Consider the following 6,555-nt stretch of genomic DNA (forward strand, 5'->3'; position numbering starts at 1 on the left):
CATTAAGGGCTTTTGTTTAAAGTCTTTTAGCTAGACTCTTGACAGGATTAGGATGGAGAGGAAGAGACTTGACTCCTTGAATTAAGAGTCTTTGTGGCCCTTCTTAGCCTGAACTTTGGATTTCCTTCATCTTGAATCACAATCTCTTTTCCTTTCTTGAGGATTTTTGCATCCTTGAGGACATATTTTACTTCTCAACAACTCCTTCAAGATTTTTCTCCTTTTCCTTGCTGATGTCTGGTGGCACCACTATCTTGATGTTCCCAAATTGCCTAGATGCAAGTGTTTTTAGTTCCTTCTTGTCCTCCAACACCTTCTCCTTGTCCTTGTCTTTTTGATTTGGAGCTGGGTCTGGTGTGGTCTTATAGAATTTTCTCCTGTCCACATTTAAGAAAACTAAACACCGATTTGCATGGTCAATAACAGCACCTACAGTAGCTAAGTATGGGCAACCAAATATCAAAGGTCTATCTTTGTCCTTGTCCATCTCCAAGACTTAAAAATCGGCTGGAATTGTTTTGTTTCCAATGATCAGTGGCAAATCCTGGATCATTCCTTCTGTTCTGTTTTGAGATGAATCACCAAAGATTATCCTTACTGGAGATGGGACTAATGTGCCTATACCAAGTTTCTCAGCAATAGATTTTGACATGACATTCACATTAGCACCAGAATCACATAAACAATCTAAAATTTCAATTACAAATATTGAACAGGTGAATGAGAAACGCCCTGGATCCTTAGACTTTTTGATTCTTTGGTCAGGTAAGCGTTTGGATAACTTAACTGGAATGACTTGGCTTCTCTCATGCTCGGTTTCAGAGTCCTTTATGAGAGGTTCAGGTGTCAATCTCCCCTTAGAGTCTGCGAAAAGTTCTTCCTCTAAAATTGTTGTCATAGCATTGCAGAACTTCTTTGGGTTTTCTTCTACTCTTCCTGGTAAAACTCCTGGTTGATTTTCGGCTCCTTGATTTCTGTAAGAGAGATTGTTGAAGTTGGCACAAGAGTTCCTAAAGTTGTTGTTGAAAGCTGGACTAAATCGATTATGATATGCCTGGGCTCCCATAAAATTGATTTCTTCCTCTTGGTACATGCCATCTTCTTCATATCTTCCACCTTCTTCATTTCCTACAGCAATATCACAAGCATGTATATTCTTGTTTTGAGACTTAAGAAGTTGACTTACCATGCTTTTTAGCTCAGCAATATCCCTTGATTCATGACTAGTGATAGTCTTCTTTGATCTGTCATACTCAGGGTTGTTGTTGCAGTTAGCTACAGCCAGATTTTTGATGAGTGCTCTCCCTTGTGGTATGGTTTTTGAACTGAAATCTCCATTGCTGGCAGTGTCAAGAGAAAGTTGATACTTTTGCTGAAGTCCTCTGTAGAAGATGCTTAGCAGTTTTGCTCCAGAGAAACCATGATGAGGGCAGTCTCTCTCATACTCCTTGAATCGCTCCCAGGCTTCATACAATGACTACCTCAAGAAACTTCAAGCTGTGTCTCATGAAGGAACAATGTACCCTGATGTTGAGATGTTGAGAAAGATGGGTATTTATGAAGACGTGAGAGCTGTGCTTGACAACATTGGTCTGGGGAACATCATGGAGGTGACTCATGAGTCTTACAAAGAGCTGACTTGCCAGTTTCTTGCATCTTTGCAAGTAAACTTTTATAATAATGATGGACCCGCTGATTTTGAAGATGGTTTTGGATCACTTGACTTTCAGAGAAGTCTGTGAGTGATTTTGGGTTCAAGATTGAAGGGAAATATTCCGCCAGGTACCCTAGGAATGAAAAGAGAGAACTCTGGGATTCAATTGGTAATGGCAGTTACAAGACTGGTGTAGCTAAGGCAGCGGACATCAGAAATCCAGTGCTGAGGATGGTACACAAGGTGATTGCTCAGACATTTTATGGCAAAGCTGAGTTTAGCCATCTTTATGATGAAGAGTTGATGCTGATTGGTGAGGGTATTAGGTGCTATGTTCCTGAGTTCTTCAATGGACAGTCATTCTATGGAGACAGTTGAGGGCCAACAATGGCATCTCTTCTCATCAAGAACTTCCTTCACCTAAGGAAATGGGCTCTCACCACCACCTGCAAGAACCCTTCAATGCGCATAGGAGGCCTGATCACTCCTATCATGGATCAGTTGCATCTTGCCAAGACAAAGTTCATTGAAGGAGTTGTGGGAAATTCTTATGCCTATAATCTCACACTTGGGGAAGTAAAGGTCAAAGTCTTGCTACCAAACCCATCACTCATTTCCCTTTCAGAGAGAAAGAACATCATGTTCTATATCACCAAGGAGTTGCATTACAACCCTGAGATTTTCCCACCAATTCAACAGCTGAGAAAGAAAACCACCAAGTCTCAAGCAGCAGGTGATGCTCCTGGTGATGGAGCTGCTAATCAAAACTCTATCTATGGGAGCAAAAGATACAATTTCTCTTCTTATGATGGCAAGATGCCTGATGATGCCACAACAGCTGCTCATTACCGCACAAAGAGCTTGAGAAGATGGAACCGCTGGCAAGACAAGAACATAAAGAAGTTGGTTGGTACAGTTTCTACTCTGGTTGAGACAGTCAAGAAGATGGGTACAAAGATAAAAAAGCTCAATGCTAAGTTGGAGAGGTTCCAAAGGGGAGAAGTTGGTGAAAGCTCTCACCAAGGTGAACCACTCAGGAGCTTTGATGAGCCGCATGGACAAGACTCGGATGAAGATGAGCTCAAGGCCAAGAGAGCAGCAATGAAATTGCCATCAGACCAGTCTTCCAACCCGTCCTATGACATGGGGTCTCCAGCCCCATCACTCAGCCCTTGACCAGGCAACACTCCGTTCTCTGTATATATGCTTGTAGTTAGCTTATTTTTCTCTTGCACTTTGTCATTTTTGCTTTGTACTTCTCCTTCATGCTTCTATAACACAAGGGACTGTGTTATTTAAGTGTGGGGGAGGAGTTTCATCTTTTACTAATCTTGTTTTCTGATTCTTTTTTTCTACTTTGAGTCTTGAGTCACATTCTTGCATGCATTCATAAAGTTGCATCTAAGTGCATATAAAAACCATAAAAAAAAAATCAAAAAATCTCGAAAATTTTCACAAAAAAATGTTCATGGAGCTCCATTCACATTTTAGGACTGAGTCTAGCTTGCATCATATAGGTTGCATCTTGCTGAGAGTAATGATAGGTTTTTTCCTTGAGAGTACATCACTTTGAGAATTTGGACCAAATATGCTTGTGAAATGATTTCTGTGCTTGCAAGGCTTGAAATGATATGAATCTGAGAAGCAAGTTGAACTCAACTCTACTAAGTGAAAACCCTGAACTTGACTTGAAACTATCATTTGGTGCATTGTTTGGATAAGCTTGTGGATACCAATATACATATTTGAGCTAGAATCCTGTTTTTACCATCTTCTTCCTTAGCTCAAATAGCTGAATCCACATTTGGATCAGTGTTACCTCACCCTGAACCCATCCTTCTTTCAAGCCAATTGTTTGTGTGTGATTGAGAGGCCACCTTGGACCAAACTTAGCAGAAAGTGTTAGGTTTAGGGCGACAAGGGCAAGTCTCATTGAGTGTTATGTTCCATCATCAAGGAGCTGAGAGATTTGGCAAGATCTAAGTGTGGGGGAATACTTGTTGGTGAGTGGAAAAAGGAGAAAGGTGAGAACTAGGGGATAGAAAAAGAAAAGAAATCAGTCTTGGAGTTTTGAGTCAAAGAAAGTGAGCTCTAGTGTTTTGGAAAGAAAGAGTCTAGCCTCTAAGTGAAAGGAAAAGAAAAGAAGCCAATGAGCTCAAATATTCTAAAGAGAAAGAAAAAGAGGCTAGAGATTACAAGAAGAAGTGAGAAAAGAGCTGTGTAAAGTTTTAACTCCAAGACTTGAGTGTGAAAATGAAATGTAAATCCCCTAGTGAGAGAAGAAGGAGTGTGAAAAGTAAGCAAGTGAGGAAACTTTGAGTAGAGTGTGGGGTGGGATGAGTCCTTGCCCTTGTATGCATAGGTTGCCTTTTACCTTTAGCATTCTGCCCCAAAAGGAATGAAATGCCCCAAAACCCAATCTTTGAAGTAGAAGTCTTCGACTGTTGGGGCATTGACTTCATGGGTCCCTTTGTAAGCTCATATGGGGAATCAATATATCCTTGTAGCAGTGGATTATGTGAGTAAATGGGTTGAAGCAGTTGCATCTCCGACCTACGATTCAAAGTGGTGGTAAAACTCTTCAAGAGTATCATCTTCCCACGGTTTGGAGTACCAATAGTAGTCATCAGTGATGGGGGAAGCCATTTCATCAACAAGACTCTTGAGAGTCTTTTGAAGAAGCACGGAGTAAAGCACAAGGTGGCCACCCCTTATCATCCGCAAACCAGCGGCCAAGTGGAGGTTTCCAACCGTCAGATAAAGGCCATTTTGGAAAGGACCGTGAACTCATCCAGGAAAGATTTGAGCAAGAAACTTGATGATGCTCTGTGGGCTTACAGAATCGCCTACAAAACCCCTATTGGAACCTCACCGTTTAACTTGCTTTATGGGAAGAGCTGTCATCTACCGGTTGAGTTGGAATACAAAGCCTTGTGGGCAGTGAAACTTCTGAACTTTGACATCAAGACCGCACAAGAGAAAAGGGTTTTACAGCTTTATGAGCTTGAGGAGATCCGGTTAGATGCTTTCGAGAGCTCTAAGATCTACAAAGAAAGAACCAAGGCGCTCCATGACAAGAAGATACACAAGAGAGAGTTCAAAGAAGGGGACCAAGTTCTGTTGTTTAACTCAAGACTCAAGCTGTTCCCTGGAAAGCTGAGGTCTAGGTGGTCCGGTCCGTTCACGATTCTTGAAGTAAGACCCTATGGAGCCTTGGTTTTGAAAGGAAAAGATGGACAAGGCTTTGTGGTAAACGGCCGGAGGGTAAAGCATTACTTGGCATCAGAAACAAGGGAGGGAGCTACCTCAGTTCCTCTACTTGAACCGGAATCAGCCTGAAAAGGTATGAAAAGTCAAACTTAGCGACGTTAAACAAAGTGCTCTTGGGAGACACCCCAAGCTTATCCATGTACATATTTTGTTTTTCATCTTCTTTTTCTTTTTATTTGAAGCTTTTTGAAGGGTTTGTTAAGTGTTTCAGGAGTTAGACAGTGAACCTTGAGGGTGAAAGTGAGAGAAAGCTTGAAAAAGACACGGCCTGATGAATTAAGTCAAAGAGCATACATAGCTTCGGTATCGACCCTCGGTATATTCATACCATGGTCATCTTTTACCGAGTGAAAGCTTGAGAACCTCAGCTAGATTCCTCGACTTAATTTCATCATGGTCGTGTCTGAGAAGTGCTATGGTAAAATAACTAAGTGTGGGAGAGGCTCACGGTGTAAACACCTCGGTATAAGTATACCGAGGGGCGATGTTCACTTAAAACGGTCAAAAACCTTGATCCGAGGCCGCGACCAGTTTACACCAAGGCCAGCCTGTTTAAACCCCCAAGCCTCATGTATTCTTTGCTAAAAACAAGTGACCTCGGCATGATGCCCTCGTGGTGGAGCGTGCCGAGGCACTCGGTTTCAAGAAATGATCAAAAGCAAGAACACATGAAACACTTAGAACGAAGAAGAGGCTTTGCGAGGTCCAAAGAAAAGACGTGAAAGCTATGGGGATTTACTCGTTGGCATGGGCTCAGACAACTCGGCTTGGTACCCTCGGGGTGGAACAAGTCGAGGCAGCTCAGAGTAACACGAGAAAATTTGGCTTGGTCCGTACAGCCCACGTCATCCCCATACCGCGTCCATTTGAAGGGTTGCGCGGCATTTTGAATTTGAACACTCGGTCAAAGTAGTTTTTGGCGTGGTCAACGGCTGGAGCTGGAGCAGAAGGGGGACCAGTCCCACAACAGTCCAAATGCCAGCTGGAAAGCGCGCTCCAGCCCATACCGACCTCCATACTTGGCCAAAACGCAGAGTTTGCCCTCTATACTCTTTTCTCTGCATTTCACGAACACAACTCACTCATTTCTCGTTCATTTTGCGTGATTCCAAGCGTTCTAGACTCGTTTGGGTGTTGTCTACTCTGCATAAGCATCTCGTTCAGCTTAAATCTTGCATTCCCAAAGGTATTTGCATCTTAAAGAACTCATCTTTTTCCTTCATTCTTTGCGAGCTTAAATGTTTGTAAAATGTGGAATCGATTCTTTTAGAGTATATCGGCCTTTGGGAACAATTTTGTAAATTCCACCAGGGTAGACAACACACGAAAAACCGGTCTTTGCATTTAAAATCACTTATTCTTGAGTTTTTAAAATTCTTGAGAAAATGCGCTTGGAATTGGTCTTAATGATGATTTGTGTGTTTGAGCTGAAATGTCTAGATAACTTGTCTCTAATCGGTTGTTCTGGCTTGTTCTTACTTTACTTGATGTTTGAAAAAGCTATGAATATCAGTTCTGCTAGAGACAAAGTTTTGTACTTGCCAATCTTGAGATACATGTGCTTAACGATATACTTGGCTCTGACGGTTTCTTTGAGAATCTCCCTTGCAGATGACCGGAGACCGAACCGT

The 6,555-nt window shown here is 42.1% G+C and overlaps 1 pseudogene; it reads left to right on the plus strand.

Annotated features, from left to right (window-relative positions):
• The first annotated feature begins 1,415 nt into the window (after positions 1–1,415).
• On the plus strand, positions 1,416–1,505 carry LOC112085793 (annotated as a pseudogene).
• The last annotated feature ends 5,050 nt before the right edge of the window (positions 1,506–6,555 follow it).

This window comes from Eutrema salsugineum, unplaced genomic scaffold (assembly GCF_000478725.1).
Source record: "Eutrema salsugineum unplaced genomic scaffold, Eutsalg1_0 scaffold_3, whole genome shotgun sequence".
Lineage (NCBI taxonomy): Eukaryota > Viridiplantae > Streptophyta > Magnoliopsida > Brassicales > Brassicaceae > Eutrema > Eutrema salsugineum.